At 46.9% G+C, this 16224-nt stretch overlaps 1 long non-coding RNA gene across 8 annotated transcripts in view; it reads right to left on the bottom strand.

The window, feature by feature from the left end:
* The window catches only part of LOC143683495 (uncharacterized), a 151273-nt gene that overhangs the window by 127684 nt on the left and 7365 nt on the right, over positions 1-16224 (bottom strand). For 7 of the 8 annotated variants that reach the window (XR_013175483.1, XR_013175481.1, XR_013175477.1 and 4 more), the window contains exon 2: positions 7537-7724. The exons of the other annotated variant lie outside the window; for it this stretch is intronic. This is a non-coding gene — a long non-coding RNA (uncharacterized LOC143683495). The remainder of the gene's footprint in view (positions 1-7536; positions 7725-16224) is intronic. 8 annotated transcript variants of the gene reach the window in all.

The raw sequence follows: 16224 nt of genomic DNA, 5'->3' as shown, positions 1-16224 counted from the left end.
GTACGACGTCACCTGGTGGCAGCCCTGTCTCCTGGAACCCATGAAGGTGGGAGGGGTACAAGTTTAAGGTCAGCCTTAAATCGGGCAGCATGCTCAGCCTATCACACACGGCCAAGCCACAGCCAAAGAGAATTTACAATGGCATTACACCGCCACCCCGGAAACGTGAATAGTGAAGCACTAAAGCAAAACTCGAAGGCAGGTTCTGATGTGGACATGAGATCTAAAGGTAGAGGCACATCTCTCCTAGGAAATTAGGCCATGCTCTGTCCCATTAGGTTTGCCGCTGCCTTGGCAGTTCTTTGTGTTAATTTGCTGCCTCCATTCATAAGCTCCCTCCCCTGGAGAGAAGATAGGCTCTTAGCTCATCACCTATGAATGGGCTGCTGCATCAACCAAGGGTGGACAATTTCCAGAGCTAGAGATGATTCTAGGGAAATTTGAAAGTCTGGAGATATGCCTGGAAATCAATGTGACCCTTCTCTTGGTTTCTTAGAAATGTCCCTATTCTGGACCCATTTGTAATACAAACTCTCAGCAAACAGGGATATTTGCTTCCCTATTTGAACCTTCTGAAATGATAAAGGGCCCACATGTAAAACTGAACTGTCTCTCCCTGTGACGTGAAACAAGGAGAGAGTCCATTCTCGCTGCACTTACTCAGCATTGTTCCAAAGCGCTTAGCCACTGCGGTAAAATAAGGGGGCAGGGCCCTAAAAAAGCAGAAAGGAAAACATCAGTTGTTCATAATTACTGAACAATAATAAAAACTGCGGGGACACTACAAAACAATTACTGGAGTGAAAAAGGGAATTTACCAAGGTTGTAAGATAACAATGTTCAAAAAGCAATTAATCAATTTGATTCTTACAGATGGCAACCAAGTGGAAAATGAAATTTAAAAACATACAGTAAAACCAAAAACATCAAACCCTAACCTAAGAATAACAAAATGTCTAAGACCTGTACACTGAAAACAATAAAACATTCCTCAAAGAAATTAAAGAAGTCTTAAATAAACAGAAGTCTAAGCTCATAGACTGGAAAACTCAGTATTTTTAAGATGTCTGTTCTCTCTAAGTTGACATATAAATTCAATGCAATTCCTATCAAAACTCCAAGAGATTGCTTATAGAAACTGACAAACTGATCCTATAGTTTTCAGTGAAACACAAAAGACGATACAGAATGACTAAAACCATCTTTAGAAAGAACAAAGTTAGAAGAATTAACTTTGTTAATTAATTTACCTAACTTCAAGACTTACTTTCAGTTTACAGTGAATTTTGTAAATTTGCATTTACACAAAAGTAGATATAATCATCATTGGGACAGGACAGATTTCAGGAACAATTCCACACCAGTGAGGTCTTGATTGGCACTGGCAAGGGTGCTGAGGGAAGCCTAATTTAGGGTGCCGAGGGAAGCCTTTTCAGCAAATGGTGCTGAACCCCTGCCTATCTGTCTAAAAGGTGAACATCATCTTTCCTCAGCCCCGAGCAGGAAACATAACATGCACGGACCACAAGTTTCTAGGAGAAACTACAGAAGAGATGTTTTGCAAACTCACCTAAGGATAGTGTTTCTTAGACAACACAAAAAAGCACGAATCAGAGATGTTCGGTGGCCTGCTCGTAGCAGGGCCAAAATGTGACCCGGTCTGATTTGGGAATCCTCGTTCCTACCAGCTGAGGTTACAGCTGGTAGTCAATGCTTCTCTACCAGCACCTGTGTTTGTAAATTATTAAGCCAAACTCAGAGCCCTCTCCTGCTTGTCACGCAGGAACTAGTGAGGTCACATATTGAGGGAAAAAAGGGAAATTGCCTCACCCTGCCCACCACAGCTGCTCTAATATTCCTGTCAGCTAAGCCCCCAGTTCCCTAATTCCATGTCATACATGGGATCTGGGAATGTTTTCCATGTGTGGCCAAGGGAATGACAGGCAGTCGTTTGCATCTGAGGAATGAAAGATCCTGGGGTGGGAAATAGCCTGGAGCAGAGAGAAAGGGGGTGAGTGAAGAGGGGAGGTGAGGAGGGTTGAGCAGGGGTTTTCTTGTGGAACTTGGGGAAGTAAGCAAGGTAAAGCTGAATTATATTCCGTTTATCCCAACAGGAACCACTGGAGGCTCACACAGAGAAGGGACACAGTCTGATTTCTGTTTTCAGAAGATTGTCCTGCTTCTTGGAGAGGGGCTGTGGCTGGTGCGGGTAGAACGTGGAGAGAACTTCAGAGGCCATGATGGCCAACAGGAGGGAAGGGGCGGCGTGGACTCGCTCACGGGCGGCGGCGTGGAGACCCACGGGAGGGTGTGAAAGGCCCACCTGCCCCGTGGAAGCCTGGCCACCTTCCTGCCCGAGCTGTGTGGCGAATCTTCCAGCAAGCTTACGTCTCCCAGCTGGACGGGGGAGGTTTGAGGCCAGGCTGGCCTGAACTCTTCACCCCAGCACCAGGCCCAAGTGCCTGGAAAGCAGTTGGTGGTCAGTGAACAGCTGTTGAAGGGGCCACCCAAGGGGGCCAGCTCAGTGTCAACTTCCCTGCTGTACTTGGAGGCACATCAGACCTTGCTGCTTCTCACATTAAAGTAACTGCAGGCTCCAGAACAGGGAGGAGCAGATGTGCCTCACCTGGGCTACAGAGCCAGGGGTTCTGTCTACCTGGATATATATATATATCTTTGCCCCCCTGTGCCTGAAATGTATTTCAATTAATAAGTCAATGGAGGACAAACACTCACACACAATGTAATCCTAGTAATATGTCGCATTAAGGTGGTGCTGATAACTGGAAATACTATTTCCATGTATTACTACTTCAAAAGTATGCAGTTATTAGATACAGCACAGCATCTTATAATATAAAGCATTAATAGAGACACACGTTATTATACCATAACTTGCTTTTATAAAAAAAATTCTGATTTTATTGTTGCAATATAATTTATTTGCAGACTAATGGAATAATTTTATTTTATGAATTTAAAGACATTATTCAAAGAAGGAGTCCATCAGCCTCACCTGGCTGCCAGGGAACCTGCGACACACAAAACGTGACAACCCTGGGCTCTATGAGGTGGAAAGATTTGGGGGGGCAGCAGGCTGTCTGGGTTTCAAACCCAGCTCTGCACTAGTGACAAGTGTGGGGCAAGCTGCCTGTCCTGTTTGTGCCTCAGTTTCTTCATCTATAAAATGGGGTTATACATGGGCCTTTTCTTATAGAGTGGTTGGGGAGATTTCAGCGAGCTGATGTCACTAAGAACAGTGTCTGGAAGACTGAAGACCCCAATAAATGGTAGTTACTTACGTAGCTGCAAGGCTGCTCATGTAATCTGATCCCGCTTTCCTCTCCAATCTCATTTCCTGCCTCTCTCCTCCTTGCTCACTCCATTCCAGCCCCTCCTGCCTTCCTCTGCTGCTCGTACAAACTCAGCTCCATTCTACTGAAAGCAAAATGCTGTTCCTGCTGTCTGGAATGCACCTTCTCCAGAACATGCCATGGCTGTTCTCTCCATTGACTTCCCAGTGAAAACGCCAGCCCGTTAGGGAGGGGCCTGGCCAACAGCAGCCCCTTACCAGCACCCTCTGTCCCATGACCCGTTTGAGTCGCCTTCCCCTACTGCCATGGCAAAAGACCTCTGGTTGTCTATTTGTTTTCTTCTATGGAAGGTCAGTGTCATAAGACAGAACCTCCCATGCCTTGTTTTACAACCACACAAGGGCAAATGAGAAACGTTCAACAAATATGGGTATACAGACACACCCTTACAAACAAATTAAACAAGTGCCTATGGTGGGTTTTGTTTGAAGCCTTCAGACAGTCATTTAATCAAATCTAATTCTCTTTTTGCTGCAGGCCATGCAAAACTCAAGATTCCAGGAGCCTACAGATTTTCCAAGAGCATTGCCTTTTTTGTTTTCTTTTCCCCCAAATTTTGAAAGATAACGTGTTTTTAATCTTTGTGTGTGTGTGTGTGTGTGTGTGTGTGTGTCTGGCCTTTTGGTTTCAAGATCTCTAGTTGAATGGTGGGCTAAGCTCATACACAGACTTTGCCTCTTGGCACCCCGTGCTCTCCCCGCAGCTCCCGGGACTGCGCCAGGGTCTGGGCGCTGCCTCCCAGGCCACGCAGCTCTGTCCCTCCTGGCTGCGTCCCCTAGCAGCCCCGGGGCCTAACGAGGGTCAACACAAGCAGTTTCCAGTGCTACGAGCTAAGCCTTCAGATAACCTAACAAGAGAGAGTCTCAACCAGCAGCTGATGGGCCGAGCTTCCGGGGCGCAGGGACAATCTCCCCAGGTCTGAGGCTGAGTAGCTCCCACTCACCAGAACTGGCACCCGATGGGCCTTTCTTGGGAAGCTTATCTATGCACAAGGTTTGCCATGACGCCCTGAAAATGTTCCACTAAAGGGAGTCCACTGCAAACAGGGCCCAGCCGAAAATATCAAGCAGTGCTGGAGAAGCTACACAGAGACAAAAACCCTCATGCATTGCTGCTGGGAATGTAAATTGATGTAGCTCTTTGGAGACCAATCTAGCTATATTTAGTAATGTTGAAGCTCTGTCTGCCCCTCACAGCAGGCATTCTATGCCAGGCTTATGTATAAGTGTGTGCACACGTGTGTACATATGTGTAATTTAATAATGGATGTGTACATGTGCACACACATGCGAATACAAAATTTGAAGGAGAAAGCTATTTGCAATGGATCTTCACAGTAATCTACCATTATACAAAGGCTAAATACATTCACAGTTTATCTGTAGCTATCTGTCTAGACACACGCATACACACACACACGTGAACATACACAGTTTAAGGATGCACGTTTATATAATAAGAATATAAACCCGTTCCTAGAAATGAAAAACACCAAACTGAGGAAAATAGCTGCCTCAGGTAAGGTAGAAAAGAGAATGGAATCTGGTAATGGGTACATTAAGGCTTCAGCTGCCATCTGTCAAGTCGTCTAGCTTTTAAATAAATTGCAGGAAATGTGGTAAAATATTAAGAGTTGGCAAATTGAGTGATAGGTTCATGGTCACTTGTATAATCTAGACTTCTCTGTAAATTGAAAATGATGTATTTAAAAAACAGAAAGCTGCAAGCTCAACTCTCTCTGGTTTAGCAGACTGTACTGCTGGGTTTTCAGCTCAACCACATATATATATATATTTTTTTTAATCAGATATGCTCCAAAAAGTTCCCAATTGGATTCCTAATCCAACTTACAACAGTGAAGCCAACTCACCAACCCCATTTTACCCACCACAGGAAAATTATATTGAATTACTTTATCCTTCTCCCTATTTTCATTTTCTGTTAAAGTTACGTCAACAGGTTTCCTTGACCTTACTTTTGCTTAGCCAGTATTTCCCCTGAGGCGAAAACAAAAGCTCTGGATAATGAGCCAACATTTTAAGTAGTTCTGTTTTCTCCGCTGCCCAATGTACAATTATTTGTCATTCTAGCAATTCACCTGCATTCCAACGGCCAGCTCATTTGATTTTGTGGAAATCACCATTTTCGGAACGGGGCTAAAACAGTTGACCCGATTCCTTCTTTCTCTCTATTTCGCTGACAACATCTCAACACCTGCCCCCTACCCACCCAGGAAATGAAGGCACGGAAATCATCTCCCATTGATCTTTAAATACAACATAAAGGTTAAAAGAGAAACCCATGCTCACTGACTTAAAAAAACGTGGCGGGCACTGGTGACACCCCGGCCAACAGGTACCTTAGACACTTCTCTCCCGGCCCCTGGACCCGTTGCCTGAACCACAGTGAGGACTCTGCACTCTGACTGAGTCACTCTCATGCTGCTGTTTTGAACAAATAATACGTTCTCAGGGCTCAAGGCTCTGAAAGCATAAGATGGCAGAGTGTGAACAGTCTGCGCCATGGGGCCTCCCAACACCTCCCCTTCCTGTTGTTAGTGAACAAGGACCATGGACTTCTCTGCCCCGTGCACTCAATAACCCGTTCCTGAGACCCCACGGTGTCGAAGAGAGAAAGGGTTTATTGCTAAGCGTGGAGTAGGAGAGCAGATGGCCAGGCGGCCCAAAATCTGCCTCCCTGAGCTGCAGTGATTCTGATCGTTTTATTAGAGAAAAGATGGGCAGGGTTTAGGATAATGAGCACAGTGGCCCCAGGTGATGTAATTAGAGGTGATCTAATTATTGCGCATGTGCAGATTGATGGCCTGCTTAGTCATGGAATGTGTGTGAGAAAATGGTAGAATGAGGTACAGGTGACTTGTGGCTAAAGTCTCAGCCACTGCGCGTGTCGGGCGTGTCATCTCACTTCGGTTAGATCCAGTCTCGGTTATCAAGATAACTTCGGACTTGGGGTGGGTTAGTTCTGGGCTGACCCAGGACTCTTCATTAATAAACATTAGGGGCTGTCTTTAGTAATTACAAGACTCTAACGTTGAAAAACTGGATAACTGGGCACAAATGAAGGTCAGACACAAGGTTTTGATAATCACAGGGCAGAAGATAAGGGCTGTACATCATTATCAGAGATCAAGGCAGCTGGGTTACCATTTAGAGATCAGGAATTTCCTCTGTCTACTCCAATACACCAGAAAGCAAAAAGGACTATCTATATAATGGTTCAGTAATCAAAATCGTCCCTTAAATCCTGATTTCTCGGTTACACTGTCACGCGTGGGTCCTTTACTAACCTGCCAACCACAGTCAGTGCACCTACAGGCGAATGTCTGTGCGTGTTCCTTCTTGCCCATTCTGCACAGATAGCATCCTCCGTGCATTCCACCTCATCTGCGGCCCAAACGGGAGAGACGGGGACGTTCTGGGCACTGGCCCCCCAGTGCTCTAACCAGAGCTGGCACCTACCCTGTGTGACCACCAGGTGGCAGCCGTGCAAGCCTACCACTTGTCCCCAAGGAGAGCCAGGGACAGCTCAACAGTCTTAAGGACAGAAGGAAATCAGGCGTGGGGGGATCCAACACTTATCGACTGGAGGAGTCAGGGTCCACCGCCTGCTCTGAGGACCCCAGAAACTGAATACAACTCTCTGTCTCACTGATTCATTAGCTCTCCCCTTTACCTATTGCCTGGTGTGGGGTCAGACGTGGAGGCACATACAAAAAGGGAACCAAAGAAGAGGGCCATGCATGGAGCCCTTGGCATCTCAGGATGTGCCTGCTCCACGTGAGGCAGACCCTGAGGGCTGGGCAGGGCTAAGAGACTCCTGCCTTAGGAGGACAGTCACAGCGAGGGTGGTTTCATCACCTGGAGAGCCGACAGTGAGGACAGGTGCGAATGTCCAGATAAGGACAGGTGCAAATGAGGCAGGACGCTGGGCTCACACCCTGTTTATACTGGTGAGCTGGTTTCTCGGACAATGGAGGGCAGCCAGAATTCCAGCCACCTGCCAGCGGCAGTTTATCAGCAGACACTACCCACTGCAGCCGAGGCTAATGCCAAGACAGCCCTGCCCTGCCTGCACCTCCGCCTGCACAAATGGTGGCCTCTGGGGTCTGCTTAGGAGGCTGTCACAGGCTTTGCTGACCTACCTAGCAAAGATCAGGGCGCACACGGGCTGGCTGCAGAGTGCTGGACCTGGGGCCTGCTCAATGACCAAAACCACAGATGCGCTGCTGGAATTGCCCAGATGAATTCACCATGGTGGGACAAAGAGATGGAGCTCATTCAGTCTTTCAGGAAACCTTGTCAGTTTTACCCAGAAAACATGCCTGGAAGCCTATTGATACAACGCATAGAATGCAAGACAATTTTTACAAGTCATATCTGATAAGAGACTTATGCCTAAAATATATAACTAATACAATCCAATAATAAAAATACAAGAAACCCAAATTAAAAATGGGCATAACATCTCAAGAGACACTTCTCCAAAGAAGAAGATATACAAATAGACAATAAGCCTATGAAAGGATGCTCAACATAATGGTCATGAGGAAAATGCAAGTGGAAACCACAACGAGATATCAATTCACACCCAGTAATAAGGTTATTGTCTAAAATACAGACAACAGCAAGTGTTGGTGAGGATGTGGAGAAACTGGAGCCCTTGAACACTGCGGGACAGAATGGAGAATGGTGCAGCCACTTTGGAACACACAGACTTAGCATATGTCTGAGCAACTCCCTCCCAGATAGTCCACATTTGTTCACGCAAACACTTGTCGCACGAATGTCCACAGCAGCATTATTAATACCCAAAATGTGGAAACAAACCGGATGTCCATCGGCTGATGGACAAACAAAAGGTGGGCTTTCCACACAATGGAATATTATTAGGCAATAAAAAGTTATTAAGTACTACAACTTGGATGGAACTCAAGAACATTCAGTGGCAGAGGTGGCCACACACAAAGGCCCACGTGTTGTGTGATTCCATTTACACGAAGTGCCCAGAATACACAGGGCCACAGAGACACAAAGTAGATAAGCTGGGGGAGGGTTCATAGGGAAATGACAGCTAAAGATGCATGATTTTTTTTGGGGGGTTGTGCCAGTTGAAACTATTGTGTGTCCCAGAAAAGCCACATTCTTTAATACTGTTTCATTATTGCTGGGTGGGATCTTTTTTATCGTCCCCATGCAGATGTGACTCACTCTGTTGGGGATGAGATCTTTTGGTTGAGTGGTTTCCATGGAGATGTGTCTCCACCCATTCAAGGTGGGTCTAATTCTACTTACTAGAGCCCCTGCAGAGGGAATGATTTTGGAAAAAGCTTCAGCGCTGACACAGAGAGAGACATTTGGGGATGAAGAAAGAAAATGCTCCCAGGGAAGCTGTTTGAAACCAGGAGCCAAAGACCCCAGCAGATGCCACCACATGCCTTCCCAGCTGACAGAGGCGTTCTGGACCCATTGGCCATCCTTGAATCAAGATATCTTTTCCGGATGCCTTAGTTTGGACATTTTTATAGCCTTAGAGCTGTAAATCTACAACTTAATAAATTCCCTATATAGAAGCTGTTCCATTTCTGGTGTATTGCATTTTGGCAGCTTTAGCAAACCACAACAAGGGTAGCACCAGTATTCCAAAATTGATTGTGGCAATAGATGCACAACTCTGTGAACAGACAGAAAGCCACTGAACTGCATATTTTAAACAGGGGAACTGTGTGGTCGGAGAATTCCATCTCATTCACGAAAGGCCTGGGACCGCCTTGCACCTTGTCCACATCTAACCTGAATTACCTAGTTGCTTCCCACACGGTCTCCAGGCTTCTCCTTTTGCCCCACAGGCACCCTGCTCTCTTCTCTCCATGTAGCAGCCGAGTGGCCTGCTAGAATGTCACTTCCTCAAAGTTCTCATTCAGGTAGGAGCCAAGGCTCTCACTGACACCCACGGGTCAAGCTGGGTCCCGAGATCCTCTCTAGCCCTGACCACACCTGTTCACTGTCATGTGCTGGCATCCGTCTGCTCACTCCACTGCCCCCACTCTGGACCCCCGATTAATCTCAAAAGTTTTAGTGGTCCATGTAAGCCTGGAAGGAGTATCACAGCCAAGACAAAATGACCAAGAATGAGGGTCCATCAGCAAGGCAGTGGCCACATGCTAAGACTGGAAAGGCTTGTCATGTTTTAGAGGACTCAGTAGCAACACGGAGTGATGACAAATCTTTAAAGCCCAGTGAGTATCCACAAGTGACAGGAACCACCAGCTTTCTCCAAGCAAGTCAGAGCACACAGACCTTTAAAAACACCATAATCACCAGTGATTATTTCAATCCCACTAGTTAAAGAAAGGAATTATATTACATACATATTGCTTTAGTTTGCAAGCTGTCAGAATGTGATATAACAGAAACGGAATAGCTTTTAAAAAGAGGAATTTATTAAGTTGCCAGTTTACAGTTCTAAGGCAGTGAAAATGTCCAAATTAAGGTAAGGCTATGAAAATATCCAAATTAAGGCATCCATGGAAAGATACCTTGGTTCGAGAAGGCCAATGCTGTCCAGGGTTTTTCTCTCTCAGTTGGAAAGGCACAAGGTGACATCTGCTAGCTTTTTCTCCAGACTTCTTCAATGGGTTCCCTGGGGCTCTGTCCATTCTGTTGGCCCTAAAGCCTTTTCCAAAATGGTTCCCTCTTAAAGGGCTCCAGTAAGCAATCCCACCTTGAATGGGTGGGGACACATCTTCATGGAAACCATCTAATCAACAGTTACCACCCCCAACCGGTGGGTCACACCTCCATGGAAACAATAAAAAAGTTCCCACCAAGCAACACTGAATGAGGACCAAAGAGCTTGGCTTTTCTGGGGTGCACAACAAATTTAAACTGGCACATACATATATACATAGACATGTATGAGAACGCACACAAGTGAACTACTGAGAAAATGTAGTTCAAAGTGCGCGTCTTGAGCATAAGTTTGATGCAAATGCAGTGGAATTACAAAGACAAATCTAAACGGGGCCCCAGCCCTGGGAGCCCTACAAATCTACCCGGGGGTAATGATTAGCTCACAAATGGGCATTCTGAATGCTATTTGAGTCAAAAAGCAAGTAAGGGGTCTTAGAATGTTCTAGTACCTGAGCATCCTCCTCCTTCCAGTGGGAGGAGATAAGTAACAAGAAAGCAAACATAAATGGGCTCCTTAGCAGACGGTGAACGGAGCAGCCACGAGGGCCTCCCCCACCGACCTCCAGCTTTCAGGCTTCTCGGCAGCAGGTGGCACTGCGCTTTCTGGCCCCCTGTGGCTGGGTGAGGCTCGGCGGCTGGTTCTCTGCCTAGTTTATGCACAGAAGTGCCGTGTCGCACCTGCAGGCACGAGCATGTCGTTGGCAATGCAAGACCTCCAAGGCCCAGGGACATTCAAAATGGCAGATGCCACTTGAGCCTCATTCCCCGTGGGACTCTGGGGATCCCAGACCCCCGCTGATCTGAGAGGCCCATGGGGCGTGAGAAATAAATCCTTGTCATTTAAAGCCACTGAGCCTTTAAGGCTGTCCAATACCTCAGCAGAATCTAGTCTAGTAAGACTAATACAGAGATAACGCAAAGGCAAAGATCAACAAAGGGTGGAGGGAAGGAGAAAAGGATAATTTAGATGTAGCAGTGAAGGGAAGCTTCTCTGAGGGGGAAGGACACACAAATATCCTGCACTCACATGTACACATGCATGAACACCAAGCACCCTGCACTCACACACATGAAGCATCCTGCACTCACATGCACACATGCATGAACGACAAGCACCCTGCACTCACATGCACACACAAGCACCCTGCACTCACATGCACACATGCATGAATACCAAGCATCCTGCACTCACACACACACGAAGCATCCTGCACTCACATGCACACATGCATGAACACCAAGCACCCTGCACTCACAGGCACACACAAGCACCCTGCACTCACAGGCACACACAAGCACCCTGCACTCACATGCACACATGCATGAACACCAAGCACCCTGCACTCACACACACACGAAGCATCCTGCACTCACATGCACACATGCACGAACGACAAGCACCCTGCACTCACAGGCACACACAGACACCTTGCACTCATAAGCACCCTGCACTCGCAGGCAAACACATCCTCACACATCCCCATACACAAAAACGCAGGAGCCGAGAGGTGAGCAGGAGGCTGGGGAGGAAGATACGGCTGCTCTATGACCCCTTCTGCAGGTGCTCCTAGGAGACTCTGACAATCAGCGGTGGAGTGCTTTGGGTGAAACACCATGCAATTCAAGCAACAACCACTTTTTCCAGACAGCAGTCTCAACTTTGCACCCCCTCTGGCTGCAGAGACCTTACCACCCTCTGGTTGACCGTTAGCATAAATTAAAAACAAGACACATTTCAACTACTTAAATAACTCCAGAGTGCTGTCCACAAAATTCCTGAGTCAAGGGTAGGTTATTATTCTGAAGCACCACCCTGAGACTGGGGGATTTAAACTAACGACCCTCTGAGTCCCCTCCCAGTACCTGGGCCAGCTGCCTTTCTCATTTTTATCTCAAAATTATCCTCTGAGGAAGCTGGAATTACTGTCAAATTACACATGATAAATCAAGCTTAGAAAAGTTGAGTGAAATTCACGTCCTTTCTACTAAACCATCCTGCCTCTACACTCGAACTGCACCCATCCTGGGTCCATTTTTCTGCCACTACAGAAAAAAATAAAGACCTGCAATCCTGCAAAGCAATCACCGGTTCATCTCTCATGGTCCCCCCTTCCACGCGCAGTTTATTTTTGAGAATGGGGATGTGCCACCTCTCCCCGCTCGTGGACCACTCTTCACGGGAGCTTCTTCATCCACTGACAATCAAGAGGAGGTGACAATTATTACATCTCTGATCTAGAATGTCACAGATATTGTTTCGGCTCCTTTGGGCAGAGCAAAACTTCAGGTGTTCACAATTCTGCAGTCTAAACTACCCTACAATTTCCAGGTGCAAACTAAAAGGAAAAAAAAAAAAAAGTAAGCAAATCTCCCTAAAACAGACCAGAATACTGTGACACTAAATTCTTTCCTGGCCTGTCTCTCTAACCCAAGGCCCGTTCAGCGCAAGTTTTACCCGAGTCAGAACCATCGTGGAAGAGGTTTCCCAAGGGCAGGACAAAGTAACTCTGACTTTACATCTCTTGGGTGCCACCTCCATTCCAGACCTCCTGCTCCCAATCCCAAACTCTCGTCATTATCGATTCCCACGTGGGTGCGCAAACAAAAACAAAACACAGAGGAGCAAAATGACTTAATTCCAACCTTTATTTTTGCGTGTTCCTGCAGAATACAACCAGCCTCAACTTTCAAGTGCCAGTCTCCAAACACCAACGACACATCTCTGGGAATTTTAAAACCAAATTTGGGCTCTTGGCTAACAAGTTGGCGGTGCCCTCCTCTTGAGTGCAACCAGGCAGGTGCCAGGGCTCATGATTTCCCAGGAAGGATGGGTTCAGAGCGTCAAGGCTGGACCCCAAAGTCACGTTGCACCCCCCAGCCCTGGACATGTCCAGTGAGAGTGTCTTCCAAGACAAACAGCAGCCCCCAAACCAGGTTTAGCAAACAGAATCCGGCCATCTCCAAAACTGACTGAACACTGCATGGCGACCGCTGCGCCCCTCTCCCACAGGGCCGGCCAGGCTGGTTTTTACATCACAGGGTAACAAGCTACTGTGCAATCTCAGTCATTTCTCAGCTGGAAAGCCAGGCCATTTATTCCTAATACACGACAATAACTCACATTCAAAACATGATTACATCTCACCAGCTGAGAGTGGTGATTAAGCCTAATAGGCTGATTAAGAAGGGAGGGGCCTCTGCAAACCACACTCAGGTCACGGGATGTTTTAAGTCGCAGCAGCTCTCCTAGCATCATTTTGGTTTTGGTGCGATGGTTTGTTACACATATGGAGGACAATTCTAACTAATGACGCTCAACAGCAAAACGTCAAGCTTCAACTCTTAGCCTCAACGAAATTAAATTTTTATTTATCACCCTTCTAATGATTTTCCCAGCTATCTGCCCAGCACACTTCCTTATAGCATGGCTGTCTCACCAATCAAAGGGCAGTGGTTCCTAAGAAGCCAAAGCCAGCGGGGTGGAGAAACCTAGCAGGAGACTTTCAGTCGAAGCCTAAGAGCACCCTGTGAAAGATAGTTTAGAAACCGCACACCAATCACTTGAGCCCGATTCTTGGAGTACAAACACAACCCCAAGTGAACTGCACAACTGACAAGTCCTCTTTCTAAGGCATCAGTCAAGACTTGGGTGAAAGTTGCTGAGCGCTCGCTTACCTCGGCGACGTGCACTAGCGCTCCCGGGGACCTGCTCCCCAGACTGACCCTGCTCAGCAAACAGCTTCCAAACACCTGGAGACAAAATCCACCGGCCTCCAGCCAGGTGTGGGGAAAGGGGCGTTGCATGCTAGCAGTAGCCGTGCACCCTACGTCCCAGCAGGGCTGGTGAGGCGGATCTCGGCGTGCTCACCACGGGAAGGAGTCGAGTCATGCCAGTGCCTTCCTTTACCAGGCCCCCCACCCCCCTCAGTAGGACCCCCCGCCTGCTTACTGACAAAGCAGTGTCAAGCCCAGGGAACCCCTCAGAGCCAAACAAAGCCCTGCGCTCCTCTTTGAAACTCCCTCTTGAGTTTCCTTTGCATCTTTTGAAATTTAAAATCCCCATCAAGGCAGCTGGCCCCAATACCCAATCAAGCCCCCCACCTCCCACCTCATGACCTTTGACCCAGTACAAAACAAAGCCCTCCTGCCCTAACCCACTCCTGTAGGACCTACAAACCCTCATCTGATCAACAGGTGAGCAGGGGGTGGGGCGGCCACACCTGAGAGGTCAACCAGATGACCAGGGGGTGGGGCTCCACCCCTCACTTCAGCCCCGCCCAGCTCCCCCAGAGGGGCCCGAGTCCATCGTGGCACCTGGGGGGCGAGAACCCCCCTGTGTACATGGGGACCTGGAAGCTTGGGGAGCCCCCCGAGTGAGGGTGCATGTCCCTGTGCGGGAGGGGGCCGCGCCCTGACACCAGGTGGGAGATGGGAGGCGGCGGCCAAGACCTTCTCAGTATCTTCTCCTTTGCCTCCTTCACTGTAGTAAAGCCCGAATCCTAGTACGGTGCTCTCCGCGAGACCTGCGAGACCCCGAAGTAGGGGGGAGCCCCGACTTTGCAGCCGGTTGGGGGGACCTGCGCCTGGCACCTGCAGGAATGGGTGGAGAGGATGCCCTGCGCCCGGCTTGGCCTGCCCTGGTTGGGGGGAGCCGGGATGGGGGCCCGGGGTGGGGGTGCTGGGGAGGGGGTGCCTGCAGGCTTTGCAGCTGGGGCAGAAGCTGTGGTGGAGGTCGTTGTGGGGTTTTAGATAACCTATGCACTAGCTTAATCCAGAGGCTGAATGCCAACTGGGACGCTTTATCTAGAAACTGCTGCTACTTAAAGCTTGGTAGACTAGAATCTGAAAATTTAATGTCATGTCTTGTAGAGACTTGGGGCAAGTGTTGAGACACAATTGACATGGAACATCATAAAAGCAAACTTCACAGGACATTGTCATTGTGGGCTGATGGGCTGATGGAAACTTACTACACATGTGGTGTTGAGAGTTTTTCACAAGAAGATGCCAGGACAGGAAACATCATCCTAAATCCTGATTTAATACCAGCTCTATTAGAAGCCGGCGCTCATCTTCTCATGCAAATGATAATTTATGTCTTAATGGCCTGAACACTTTGCCTCCCACTGTGTTGGAAATCAAACCTGATTTCATATCCCTCTTTTTTTAGAATGCTATATATTTTACTTTGACTTAGAGGGGGCTGAATGAATTATACAAAGTTTCAAAGTGAAAAGCAATCGTCTCCTAATTTTAAAAATTTCTCAGGAGAAAACTGAGCCAACCAGATAGCAAGTAATGCAATTATTTTGATTTATGATACATATTCTCTCCATCTCACTTAACCCATCTTCCTGTCTTACGTGAGAGAATCTGGCAGAATTATTTAGCCAAGGGAGGTAACTCTTTATCTCACCTGATTTTTCTTTCCCAGTAAAACATACAACATTATTTTCTAAGACCTTACTTGTATTTCTTTTTGAAATAAAATTTATCTTTGGGAGATTTAAATTCATTCCATTTCAGTTAATAACGTACAGCTACTAAGACACTTGGTAACATTTAAACATAATTAACTTGGTCCCTGGATTTTAATTTGCTTCATAATGAAATTTGCTTTTTTGTGTTCATATTGATTGTAGGTCTGAATATAGTTTTGATGTTTGTCTAGAAAGCTGTTACCTTAAGAAAAAGAAAACCCAGTCAGAATAGTGTGAGTAAAACATGAAATTTATTGATAGTATGAGGGACTCACTTATGAAATCCAAAGTTATAATAAGACTAAAATTCAGCATGCTTCCCCAACCGGAGGGGAAGGAATTCTTGGACCTCAGTCTAAAGTTTAGCTCTTCATCTGCCTTTAATCCAGAATCTTCGGGGAGCACATCTGATGGACAGTTTTGTTTTCCCTGAGGCCACTTTGAGTAAAATAAATACAATATTTAAAGCAGACCTCCTTAAATTTACTGAAATAGGAAGGTTCTTTCTCTGAGAAACAGATCAGCTAAAAAGGAAACCTCTAAAGGCAGCTCTAGAATCGGCAGTAAGCCAAGTCAATAAATCAGATGGCCAGAAGGCTTCAAGAGAATGAAAAATTAATCAAGGGGGAGCAACAAGCCTTTGAAATGGAGGTGGCCACT

This window comes from Tamandua tetradactyla, chromosome 5 (assembly GCF_023851605.1).
Source record: "Tamandua tetradactyla isolate mTamTet1 chromosome 5, mTamTet1.pri, whole genome shotgun sequence".
Taxonomy (NCBI): Eukaryota; Metazoa; Chordata; class Mammalia; order Pilosa; family Myrmecophagidae; genus Tamandua; species Tamandua tetradactyla.
The sequence above is the reverse complement of the archived record's forward strand: the minus strand, read 5'-3'. Positions and strand labels throughout refer to the sequence as shown.